Source organism: Anomaloglossus baeobatrachus, unplaced genomic scaffold (assembly GCF_048569485.1).
Source record: "Anomaloglossus baeobatrachus isolate aAnoBae1 unplaced genomic scaffold, aAnoBae1.hap1 Scaffold_2405, whole genome shotgun sequence".
Taxonomy (NCBI): domain Eukaryota; kingdom Metazoa; phylum Chordata; class Amphibia; order Anura; family Aromobatidae; genus Anomaloglossus; species Anomaloglossus baeobatrachus.
Window position 1 is genome coordinate 430 of NW_027442046.1, and position 13089 is coordinate 13518.

The window sequence follows — 13089 nt, forward strand, 5'->3', positions numbered from 1 at the left end:
ATGATGAAAGGGCTTTCTACGGGTAAGGATGGCAAAGGGTGGCAGTGACGGAAAGTCAGGCAACCTGTCCTGTCCGTCTTTTTGTATCGTGAATTGGAAAGACTGCAAGGGGGAGGGGAGTTGCTTGCGCCCTAAAGGAGGAGTTATTCAGATTCATTGCAGTGGGGGGCGGCGGCTGCAAAATGCACCATTCTTCTTGTTTTTGCTCTGCAAAGCAGCCTTTTCAAGGGTTGGCTTGGGTGACAAAATGTCTTCTGTAGGCGTGGGTTTGTCTCCCTCTCGCTCTCTCTCCCTAAGATGTGTCCGGCATAGGCCAGGGTGCCACTCGAGGCCCAAACCAATTCTGGTTATCGCTTCTCGGCCTTTTGGCTAAGATCAAGTGTAGTATCTGTTCTTATCAGAACAAACTGAGCTAGCTACACTTGACGAGATACGATCAGGGAGACGAGCTCCGAAGCCCAGCCGAGACCGGAAGAGGGAGATCGGACGGAAGAAGAGCTTGGCAGAAAGAAGCAAGAAGACGAAGCCTCGGAGAAGACTTGGGGAGACCAGAGGAACTTCGAGGAGGAACACAGCGGGAGAAGACACCCGGAGAAGAATCCAAGATCCAGCTCCGGGAACTCAAGCAGGAACCAGCCATGGCAAGCAAGCCAGAGAAGGCAGCCAAGAAGGCTCAGGACCCAGGGACCTCCAGGAAGGCTCATCCAGAGGCTTCTTCGGCCCAAGAGGCCCCTACCTCCGACGCCAGCCAGCCGGAGGGAGCCCGGACGCTGCCTGAAAAGGCTCCAACCCTGGAGCCTTGGATGCGGCAGACGGTCGCCCTGAAGCTAAAGGCGGTGGATGGTAGGTTGCCGGACATGTCCAGCGACGTGTTCTGCAAGAAGATGATTCTGGATCAGGGCTTCTCCAGGGCGGAAACCCTGAGTGTCCAGACCTTCATGACTGGCATTTTTCTGGTAACCTTTGCCACGGTGAATGCCTGCAGGAGATACTGGGAGGCGATGAACGCAGCGATGCCGGACTCCCCTTTTCATTCTTTTTTAGGATCCTGTCCTATACAGAGGGATGAAAAGAGGATCACGGTCTCCATGCGGAACCCGCACACCCCAGGAAGAGACATCTCCACGTTCCTGGGACGTCTCTGCACAGTGGTGAGGGAGCCATCCCACATCCTTAACGGCAACGGATTCTGGACGGGTAAGTGGTCAGTAACCGTTCGACTCTACAGGGAACCAGCATCCGAGGATGGTCTCCAGCACCTGCCCCCGACATTCTCTCTGGGAAACTCCTTTGGTCTCATCTACTACCCGGACATGCCACACAACTGCAGGAAATGTGGCGGGAAAGGGCATTCGATGAAGACCTGCAAGGAGGACGCCTGCAGGGTTTGCCGGGTGACGGGACACAGCTCCAAGGACTGCCCAAAGAAGAAGACTTGCAACCTATGTGGACAGGTGGACCACCTTTACAAGGACTGCCCACAGCGGGAGAAATCCTGGGCAAGGGTTGCCGCGGCGACCCAGTATCGGGTAGTCACAGCTTCGTCGACCAAGGCAGCTACGACCAAGGCCACAGAGGCCAAGGACAAGGCGGCCAAGAACCCGGCGACCGTGGCTCCAGCCGATGCCCCAGCAGCCACGGAGTCCAGGAAAAAGAAGGGTAAGAAAACTGTTGCCCCCTCCCTGGTCCCCCCCCCTGTCACCCCTGTCCAAACCCCTCCCCCCCCGGCCAACCCTACTGAGGATTCCACTACCTCCACCTCATTTCCCTACTCCTCAGTTGGTCTCCTCACCCCCCCCCCAAAGCCCACTCTCCCTCCCCAGACCATGAGAGCAGAGGGCCTCAGCACTCTTGCACTTTTCACCGAGGAGGATTTTCCAGCTCTTGTCTCCTCAGGTACAGGCCAAAGGAAAAGGAAGGTGGAAGATAGTCCTGTCGCAGAACCTTCCAAGCTGTTCATTGTGGACCTCAATCCACCCCAGGAAGAGGAGGATGGCCTCCTCCCAGAACCGGACGTGTTGGAGCAGATGGTGGAGTCCCTTGTGGCCGAAGAAGAAATGGAGGAGTCGGAAGCCACTGAGGCACCATCCCTGCTCGATCAGCTAGAAGAAGAGGGTCTGCTGGAGATACCCTTACCAGCAGGTGCCAAAGAGGAAGAACCGCCCGACCGGAGTGGTAACTAAGGCACACCGCCTGCTCTAACTTTCTCTTTCCTCCAATGACTGCTAACATTAACATCTTTTCCATTAATGTTAGGAGCATCAGAGACAAGTTCCGACGTCAGACAATTTTTGCGTTCCTTAACACTCAGTCTAGTGATGTATTTTTCCTGCAGGAATGCCCCCTTCCCTCTTCTAGGTCCTTCAACCATCTGGCCAGGGAGTGGACCCATGGCCCATCCTACTGGTCTGGCGGGGGCGACTGTAGGTCCGCGGGGGTCGCCGTGCTGATCAGGGGAAGCGCCTTCACATTGGACTCTGTTCAGGAAATCGTCTGCGGCAGGTTACTGCTCGTGGATGGCACCTGGGCGGGAGAACCTGTCAGGTTCATCAATGTGTATGCTTCTCCTGTGAAGAGCGATCGACTGGAGCTCCTCCAAGCCCTGCGCCCTCAGCTCGCTACCGCCAGGACGGTAGTGATGGCCGGGGATTTCAACTGCCCGATTGAGGAGGATGGACGCAGTTCTGGAACGGCTGCCAAGTTGGACGTCACATCCAAACTGCTCATTGAGATGGTGACCGAAGCCTCTCTTGTGGACGTTGTTGGCTCCATCGGACACGGATCTGTGAACTATTCATGGTGCCGATCCGATGGCTCGCTGCGTTCCAGGATTGACTTTGTGTTTACCTCTCGGGCGGTTGGGCGGAGTGGGCACTCGATGGTCCCCTGCTTCTTCTCTGACCACAGAGCCATTCACTTTCAAGGTGTGCTGGGCCATGGCTTCCCCATTGGCCCGGGCTCCTGGAAGCTGAACTGCTCTCTGCTGGAAAAGGGTGAGATTCTGGAGGAGCTTAGAGCTGCCTACTCCACGTGGCGGGCCTACAAGGCGGGCTTCCAGTCTGTTTCTGACTGGTGGGAATACGTTAAACTCGAGTTCCGTTTCTTCTTTCAGGCAAAGAGTCAACAACAGGCGTGTCTGAAGAGGAGGGACTTCAGGAGACTCCAGCGTGAGCTGCGTTCCCTGCAGGACCTTCTTCGATGCGGCTGGGACGTGAGAGAGGAGCTGGAGGAGACTAAGAGGAGCCTGAAAAGGCACTTCGAGGAGGAGTCCGAGCGAATTGTCTTCCGTTCCAAAGTGGAGAACCTGGAGAAGGGTGAGAAATGTAACTCGTTCTTTTTCAGGAAACTCCACGCCGGTCACACGCCCATGAATGAACTACGAGACGAGAGTGGAAGCATGCGACGCGGGAAAGAGAATGTGATGAAGGTCGTCAGCGACTTCTACAGCGAACTCTACGCCCGCAAGACTACTGACCCCGAGGCCGCCGATAAGTTCCTGTCAGGTATCACTAACCATCTTGACCCTGCAGACGCGGCGGCCATGGACGTTCCTCTGACGGTGGACGAGCTGCTCTCGGCCGCCAAATCCTTTAGTTCTGGCAGGACACCGGGCAGTGACGGCCTCCCAGCAGAGCTCTATGTAGCGCTGGGAGACCTAATCTGTCCGGACCTGTTAGGGCTGTATGAGGAGATGGTGGTGGAGGGCAGAATGCCTCCATCTCTGAGGGAAGGAATGGTCACGATCCTGTACAAGCGTAAAGGAGAGAGGTGCGACCTGAAGAATTGGCGTCCCATCACCCTTCTGAATGTCGACTACAAGATCCTGGCCAAGACGATGGCAACGAGACTGAAGACGGTTATCGGATGGATCATCCACCCGGATCAGACCTGCGGCATCCCCGGACGTCGCATCGCAGACAGCCTGGCTCTCATGCGGGACACGGTCGAGTACATCAAAGCCCGCCGGGTGCACGCAGCCCTGATCTCGTTGGATCAGGAAAAGGCCTTCGACCGTGTTTCCCATGAGTTCCTGGGCAAAGCTCTGCACAGGTTAGGTTTGGGTAACATGTTTTGTTTGTATGTCCAACTAATGTATTTTGATATTCACAGCTCGGTGTTGGTAAACGGCTGGAAGACTGACCCCTTCCCGGTCCTCTCAGGGGTCAGACAAGGCTGTCCTCTGTCACCTCTTCTTTTTGTTTGTGTTATAGAACTCTTTGCAGAGGCTATCCGGCGGAATGGAGAGATCAGAGGGATCACCGCACCAGGACCAGAACGCTTCGAGGTCAAGTGCTCGCTCTACATGGACGACGTGACCGTCTTCTGCGCGGACCGGCGCTCAGTCGACACCCTCGTCCAGACCTGTGAGACCTTCGGACGGGCTTCGGGAGCCAAAGTCAACTGCGGGAAGTCGGAAGCCATGCTCTTCGGGGACTGGCAGCCGGCCTCTTCCGCCCCCTTCCCTTTCAGCATCCAGCCAGATTTCATCAAGGTTCTTGGAGTCTGGTTCGGGAAGGAAGGAGCAGCCCTCAAGTCCTGGGAGGAACGCTTGACCAAGATCACCCAACGGATCGGTCTGTGGAGCCTCAGACGCCTCACCTGTGAGGGCAAAGCACTGGTCCTGCGTAACGAGGTACTGCCCGTGCTGCAGTACACGGCCCAGGCCTGGCCCCCCCTTGCCACCGTGTGCAGGGCCATTACCAGGACGGTGTTTCGTTTTGTCTGGGGATCCAAGATGGACAGAGTAAAGCGGAGCATCATGTACAAGGATCCTCGCAAGGGTGGGAAGGGCGTACCCGATATCCCCACCCTCCTGCGATCCTCCTTCGTATGTGACTGCGTTCGCCGAACTCTGCGAGTCAAGAGAGGTTCCGCGGGTGGGTCCATGTCTCGCTTCTTCCTGCTCCCCCTTTGGAGACGGTTAGGCTGGGACAAGTGGGACAGCTCCTTCCCCTACAACTGGACGGCGCCATGGTTCTACGGAGACGTGGTTCGGTTTGTGAGGGAACACCAACTGGAGGGACTCAAGCCTGATTTGTGGAAGCCAAAGACTATCCACAAACTCATCAGAGCCAAGGACGAAATGGAGAACATTCCAGGACTTCATCACGACACACTGGAGACTGTTTGGACAAACGTGTCATCGGCTGGATTGACCAACGGGCACAAGGACTTGTCATGGATGGCGATACAGGGCGGACTGCCCGTCCGGTCATTCATGCACGCCCGGAACCTGTGCAAAACCCGGTACTGCCCAAGGTGCCCCTTCGTGGAGGAAACATCGCTGCACGCCTTTTGGGACTGCCGTTTCGCACAGCGCCTGTTGGTTGCCCTGGAGGATGACCTGAGGAACTCCGTCCCCAGAGGGAGCCTATCGTACCATTCCGTACTTTATGGACTCTTCCCTGGGACTCACACCGTTGGAGCCATCCAGGAGGCTTGGCGCCTTATGAACTGCTTTAAGGACGCTATTTGGGTCGCCAGGAACCGGCTCATCTTGAAGAGGGAGAGGATGTCTATCCAGGATTGCCGCAGGCTGATCCACAGCCTGCTCAGAGACTATTCCATCATGGACAGTCCGGACGACAGCGCCGAGGAGGAGGTTTAGACCTCTTCCATGCCCCCTCCCTCCTTTTCCCGTTATGTGCGTCTTTCAATAAAGCTTCGGGCCTGTGATTTCCCCACCCTATCCCCCTTTTCCCCTACCCCCATCCCCCAATCGCCGGTTCGTCGTTATTTATTGTCTAACTTTTTCTTTCAGCTTGAGTGTTATGGATAAGCATAGGAGTGTGATGTATAGTTTAGTGCGTCGTACTCTATGGCTATGTAAGAAGGATTGTATAGTTCTGTGTGTACGGGGCTGCGGCACTGTACACGGTTTGTTACCTTTTTGTGAGTAGTGCATGATAATAAAGATGCTGTTAAATCAAAAAAAATCTGTTCTTATCAGTTTAATATCTGATACGTCCCCTATCTGGGGACCATATATTAAATGGATTTTTAGAACAGGGAGATGGAAAAAGAGCTTGCTCTGTCCACTCCACGCATTGACCTGGTATTGCAGTACCTCCAGGACCGGTGCACCCCTTCTTAACCCAGTTTCCAAAAGCAGAACTCAATTCACCTGATTCATATTAGCCCGATTTAATGAATTGGAAGAAAGCATACGTCTTCATATGCACCTCAATTTGGCCCATTCACTTTTCACACTTCCTCCTTTTGTTTTTTATCTTTCACACTTTTGACTTTCTTTATTCATCCAAATAGCAAACTCATCACCACTCAACCTGACCAACTCGGCTATGTCCCGTGCTGCAGTTCTCTGTCTTATCTAGATCATTTGCAATTGAATGGAATAGATCCCTTTTGGACAAAGTGGATTCACCTGCTGCTGCAGTGACCACAGGTGTGATAAGATCTAGAATTGGCATCTGGTGCGATCTCTCCGCTTCCACTCCAAAGAAAGTTACCTGTTTATTCCTATCATGCATTGGTTTTTGGGGTTTTCTTTGAGTAATGATGATCTCTTTAGTAGTCTGTTGGCGCCCTCTCCTGGAGGAATAGTTTGCTTGCTCTTGGACATTCTAAAAGAGAGGTCATGATAGACATTGAGCTTCTGAGCTCAATTGGGGACAGTCATGGGTGATGAATGTTTGCAACCTGCTGCAAAGCCTCATACCGCAATATAAGGAACGTCAAATACTAAGAAAGGGCGGCCTATGAAAGAATTACTACTTTCAATAAGTACACTTAAACGGCTAATTGGGAATAGAAAAACTGTAAAAAGCCCTCTGAGAAAGCCCCCCTCTAACCTTTGATAGTAAGCTTTTCTGTAGTCTGCCTGTTGATGTATTTTCCGTTTGAACTGTGCACAACATGAAGAGACGGAACACTGGCGGCTTGTCACAATGCCCCCGCTGACATCACAATAGCGCTGCTGCCTAGAAAACAAGCTGCGCAGCAGAAGTTGTTCTTTGGGTGGGAGGGTGGGCTAGTGTAAGGAGGGGGCAAGCTCTTTTTTTCCCGGGTGGTAGGGGGATGACAGGAGAAGGGATGCGGGTGGTGAGAAGGGTACAGAGGGCAGGGTTTGGGGGCTGGGAAGGAAAGGGAAAAGATTAGGGTTTGGGGATGATGAAAGGGCTTTCTACGGGTAAGGATGGCAAAGGGTGGCAGTGACGGAAAGTCAGGCAACCTGTCCTGTCCGTCTTTTTGTATCGTGAATTGGAAAGACTGCAAGGGGGAGGGGAGTTGCTTGCGCCCTAAAGGAGGAGTTATTCAGATTCATTGCAGTGGGGGGCGGCGGCTGCAAAACGCACCATTCTTCTTGTTTTTGCTCTGCAAAGCAGCCTTTTCAAGGGTTGGCTTGGGTGACAAAATGTCTTCTGTAGGCGTGGGTTTGTCTCCCTCTCGCTCTCTCTCCCTAAGATGTGTCCGGCATAGGCCAGGGTGCCACTCGAGGCCCAAACCAATTCTGGTTATCGCTTCTCGGCCTTTTGGCTAAGATCAAGTGTAGTGTTGTTCGAAAAGGTGGTTTAAGCTCCAGGCCACCTTAGTACAATGATACAATGCACACTGGAAGGTTGCGCTTGCTAGTACTCCGGGTGGATAGTATATTCATCTAGTGGAAAACATGGCCCTACCAGGATCGAGGCTATTAGACTGAGTAAGGATGGGGGGCTATGGTACAACGTGCCCCAGGACTGACGACCCTGGAGTGAGTCTGAGCTTGCTGGCTTGGGACCCCGGCAAGCCTTGGGCTCTGTAGCACACCGTACCTTGCCTTTTCATACTTTTTGAGCATATTACCCTATCCTGGCCTTCTGGCTAGGAAGGGAAATTTTTATAATCCCGGTTGGAGGTCTGGTCAGCTTTGGGCTGAGAAACTAACACCTGGTTGGAGGTCCGGGTCAGCTTCGGCTGAGAAACCAACACCCGGTTGGAGGTCTGGGTCAGCTTCGGCTGAGAAACCAACACCCGGTTGGAGGTCCGGTTAGCCTTGGGCTGAGAAACCAACACCGGTTGACGGTCCGGGCAGTTTCGGCTGCGAAACCAACAACTAGTAGCTCTCTACTCCACTTGGGTAAGATGCCTGGGTGGACGCTGGGAGCAACGACAAGGCTCAACCAGGCTTCGGCTTGGGGGAGCACCGAAGATCCCTGACCCTTGCTGTGGCCTTCTGGCTCGGAGGGACGGGGTTGATTTTTGGGGACCCTCTCCTCACGGTGGGATCCACACGAATCCTAGCCTTTGCACTGTTTTTGGTGTGACTTCGGTCATGCATTTTTTGTGGTGCTTTGGAAAGCTTCATTAAATCAAAAAATCTGTTCTTATCGGTTTAATATCTGATACGTCCCCTATCTGGGGACCATATATTAAATGGATTTTTAGAACAGGGAGATGGAAAAAGAGCTTGCTCTGTCCACTCCACGCATTGACCTGGTATTGCAGTACCTCCAGGACCGGTGCACCCCTTCTTAACCCAGTTTCCAAAAGCAGAACTCAATTCACCTGATTCATATTAGCCCGATTTAATGAATTGGAAGAAAGCATACGTCTTCATATGCACCTCAATTTGGCCCATTCACTTTTCACACTTCCTCCTTTTGTTTTTTATCTTTCACACTTTTGACTTTCTTTATTCATCCAAATAGCAAACTCATCACCACTCAACCTGACCAACTCGGCTATGTCCCGTGCTGCAGTTCTCTGTCTTATCTAGATCATTTGCAATTGAATGGAATAGATCCCTTTTGGACAAAGTGGATTCACCTGCTGCTGCAGTGACCACAGGTGTGATAAGATCTAGAATTGGCCTCTGGTGCGATCTCTCCGCTTCCACTCCAAAGAAAGTTACCTGTTTATTCCTATCATGCATTGGTTTTTGGGGTTTTCTTTGAGTAATGATGATCTCTTTAGTAGTCTGTTGGCGCCCTCTCCTGGAGGAATAGTTTGCTTGCTCTTGGACATTCTAAAAGAGAGGTCATGATAGACATTGAGCTTCTGAGCTCAATTGGGGACAGTCATGGGTGATGAATGTTTGCAACCTGCTGCAAAGCCTCATACCGCAATATAAGGAACGTCAAATACTAAGAAAGGGCGGCCTATGAAAGAATTACTACTTTCAATAAGTACACTTAAACGGCTAATTGGGAATAGAAAAACTGTAAAAAGCCCTCTGAGAAAGCCCCCCTCTAACCTTTGATAGTAAGCTTTTCTGTAGTCTGCCTGTTGATGTATTTTCCGTTTGAACTGTGCACAACATGAAGAGACGGAACACTGGCGGCTTGTCACAATGCCCCCGCTGACATCACAATAGCGCTGCTGCCTAGAAAACAAGCTGCGCAGCAGAAGTTGTTCTTTGGGTGGGAGGGTGGGCTAGTGTAAGGAGGGGGCAAGCTCTTTTTTTCCCGGGTGGTAGGGGGATGACAGGAGAAGGGATGCGGGTGGTGAGAAGGGTACAGAGGGCAGGGTTTGGGGGCTGGGAAGGAAAGGGAAAAGATTAGGGTTTGGGGATGATGAAAGGGCTTTCTACGGGTAAGGATGGCAAAGGGTGGCAGTGACGGAAAGTCAGGCAACCTGTCCTGTCCGTCTTTTTGTATCGTGAATTGGAAAGACTGCAAGGGGGAGGGGAGTTGCTTGCGCCCTAAAGGAGGAGTTATTCAGATTCATTGCAGTGGGGGGCGGCGGCTGCAAAACGCACCATTCTTCTTGTTTTTGCTCTGCAAAGCAGCCTTTTCAAGGGTTGGCTTGGGTGACAAAATGTCTTCTGTAGGCGTGGGTTTGTCTCCCTCTCGCTCTCTCTCCCTAAGATGTGTCCGGCATAGGCCAGGGTGCCACTCGAGGCCCAAACCAATTCTGGTTATCGCTTCTCGGCCTTTTGGCTAAGATCAAGTGTAGTATCTGTGAGGCTCGGCAGATGCAATGCACACTGGAAGGTTGCGCTTGCTAGTACTCTGGATGTATAGTATATTCATCTAGAGGAAAACATGGCCCTACCAGGATCGAGGCTATTAGACTGAGTAAGTGTGGGGGCTATGGTGCAATGTGCCCCAGGACTGACGACCCTGGAGTGAGTCTGAGCTTGCTGGCTTGGGACCCCGGCGAGCCTTGGGCTCTGTAGCACACCGTACCTTGCCCTTTCATACTTTCTGAGCATATTGCTCTATCCCGGCCTTCTGGCTAGGAAGGGAAATTTTTATAATCATGGTCGGAGGTCCGTTCAGCTTTGGGCTGAGAAACCAACACCCGGTTGGAGGTCCGGGTCAGCTTCGGCTGAGAAACCAACACCCGGTTTGAGGTCCGGGTCAGCTTCGGCTGAGAAACCAACACCCGGTTGGAGGTCCGGGTCAGCTTCGGCTGAGAAACCAACACCCGGTTGGAGGTCCGGGTCAGCTTCGGCTGAGAAACCAACACCCGGTTGGAGGTCCGGTTAGCCTTGGGCTGAGAAACTAACACCGGTTGACGGTCCGGGCAGTTTCGGCTGCGAAACCAACAACTAGTAGCTCTCTACTCCACTTGGGTAAGATGCCTGGGTGGACGCTGGGAGCAACGACAAGGCTCAACCAGGCTTCGGCTTGGGGGAGCACCGAAGATCCCTGACCCTTGCTGTGGCCTTCTGGCTCGGAGGGACGGGGTTGATTTTTGGGGACCCTCTCCTCACGGAAGGGTCCACACGAATCCTAGCCTTTGCACTGTTTTTGGTGTGACTTCGGTCATGCATTTTTTGCGGTGCTTTGGAAAGCTTCATTAAATCAAAATCTGTTCTTATCAGTTTAATATCTGATACGTCCCCTATCTGGGGACCATATATTAAATGGATTTTTAGAACAGGGAGATGGAAAAAGAGCTTGCTCTGTCCACTCCACGCATTGACCTGGTATTGCAGTACCTCCAGGACCGGTGCACCCCTTCTTAACCCAGTTTCCAAAAGCAGAACTCAATTCACCTGATTCATATTAGCCCGATTTAATGAATTGGAAGAAAGCATACGTCTTCATATGCACCTCAATTTGGCCCATTCACTTTTCACACTTCCTCCTTTTGTTTTTTATCTTTCACACTTTTGACTTTCTTTATTCATCCAAATAGCAAACTCATCACCACTCAACCTGACCAACTCGGCTATGTCCCGTGCTGCAGTTCTCTGTCTTATCTAGATCATTTGCAATTGAATGGAATAGATCCCTTTTGGACAAAGTGGATTCACCTGCTGCTGCAGTGACCACAGGTGTGATAAGATCTAGAATTGGCATCTGGTGCGATCTCTCCGCTTCCACTCCAAAGAAAGTTACCTGTTTATTCCTATCATGCATTGGTTTTTGGGGTTTTCTTTGAGTAATGATGATCTCTTTAGTAGTCTGTTGGCGCCCTCTCCTGGAGGAATAGTTTGCTTGCTCTTGGACATTCTAAAAGAGAGGTCATGATAGACATTGAGCTTCTGAGCTCAATTGGGGACAGTCATGGGTGATGAATGTTTGCAACCTGCTGCAAAGCCTCATACCGCAATATAAGGAACGTCAAATACTAAGAAAGGGCGGCCTATGAAAGAATTACTACTTTCAATAAGTACACTTAAACGGCTAATTGGGAATAGAAAAACTGTAAAAAGCCCTCTGAGAAAGCCCCCCTCTAACCTTTGATAGTAAGCTTTTCTGTAGTCTGCCTGTTGATGTATTTTCCGTTTGAACTGTGCACAACATGAAGAGACGGAACACTGGCGGCTTGTCACAATGCCCCCGCTGACATCACAATAGCGCTGCTGCCTAGAAAACAAGCTGCGCAGCAGAAGTTGTTCTTTGGGTGGGAGGGTGGGCTAGGGTAAGGAGGGGGCAAGCTCTTTTTTTCACGGGTGGTAGGGGGATGACAGGAGAAGGGATGCGGGTGGTGAGAAGGGTACAGAGGGCAGGGTTTGGGGGCTGGGAAGGAAAGGGAAAAGATTAGGGTTTGGGGATGATGAAAGGGCTTTCTACGGGTAAGGATGGCAAAGGGTGGCAGTGACGGAAAGTCAGGCAACCTGTCCTGTCCGTCTTTTTGTATCGTGAATTGGAAAGACTGCAAGGGGGAGGGGAGTTGCTTGCGCCCTAAAGGAGGAGTTATTCAGATTCATTGCAGTGGGGGGCGGCGGCTGCAAAACGCACCATTCTTCTTGTTTTTGCTCTGCAAAGCAGCCTTTTCAAGGGTTGGCTTGGGTGACAAAATGTCTTCTGTAGGCGTGGGTTTGTCTCCCTCTCGCTCTCTCTCCCTAAGATGTGTCCGGCATAGGCCAGGGTGCCACTCGAGGCCCAAACCAATTCTGGTTATCGCTTCTCGGCCTTTTGGCTAAGATCAAGTGTAGTGTTGTTCGAAGAGGTGGTTTAAGCTCCAGGCCACCTTAGTACAATGATACAATGCACACTGGAAGGTTGCGCTTGCTAGTACTCTGGGTGGATAGTATATTCATCTAGAGGAAAACATGGCCCTACCAGGATCGAGGCTATTAGACTGAGTAAGGATGGGGGGCTATGGTACAACGTGCCCCAGGACTGACGACCCTGGAGTGAGTCTGAGCTTGCTGGCTTGGGACCCCGGCGAGCCTTGGGCTCTGTAGCACACCGTACCTTGCCCTTTCATACTTTCTGAGCATATTGCTCTATCCCGGCCTTCTGGCTAGGAAGGGAAATTTTTATAATCATGGTCGGAGGTCCGTTCAGCTTTGGGCTGAGAAACCAACACCCGGTTGGAGGTCCGGGTCAGCTTCGGCTGAGAAACCAACACCCGGTTGGAGGTCTGGGTCAGCTTCGGCTGAGAAACCAACACCCGGTTGGAGGTCCGGGTCAGCTTCGGCTGAGAAACCAACACCCGGTTGGAGGTCCGGTTAGCCTTGGGCTGAGAAACCAACACCGGTTGACGGTCCGGGCAGTTTCGGCTGCGAAACCAACAACTAGTAGCTCTCTACTCCACTTGGGTAAGATGCCTGGGTGGACGCTGGGAGCAACGACAAGGCTCAACCAGGCTTCGGCTTGGGGGAGCACCGAAGATCCCTGACCCTTGCTGTGGCCTTCTGGCTCGGAGGGACGGGGTTGATTTTTGGGGACCCTCTCCTCACGGAGG

General features: G+C 52.2%; 2 non-coding genes and 3 pseudogenes across 2 annotated transcripts; all 5 read left to right on the forward strand.

The window, feature by feature from the left end:
- Positions 1 to 349: 349 nt before the first annotated feature.
- LOC142261958 (U2 spliceosomal RNA) lies at positions 350 to 439 on the forward strand (annotated as a pseudogene).
- Positions 440 to 5882: 5443 nt separating this feature from the next.
- On the forward strand, positions 5883 to 6089 carry LOC142262015 (U2 spliceosomal RNA; annotated as a pseudogene).
- Positions 6090 to 8279: 2190 nt separating this feature from the next.
- Positions 8280 to 8473, forward strand: LOC142261932 (U2 spliceosomal RNA). Its single transcript, XR_012729447.1, has one exon. It is a non-coding gene; the product is annotated as a U2 spliceosomal RNA (small nuclear RNA).
- Positions 8474 to 9861: 1388 nt separating this feature from the next.
- On the forward strand, positions 9862 to 9988 carry LOC142261964 (U2 spliceosomal RNA; annotated as a pseudogene).
- A 726-nt stretch (positions 9989 to 10714) lies between these two features.
- On the forward strand, positions 10715 to 10910 carry LOC142261924 (U2 spliceosomal RNA). The gene has a single exon (XR_012729440.1). It is a non-coding gene; the product is annotated as a U2 spliceosomal RNA (small nuclear RNA).
- The last annotated feature ends 2179 nt before the right edge of the window (positions 10911 to 13089 follow it).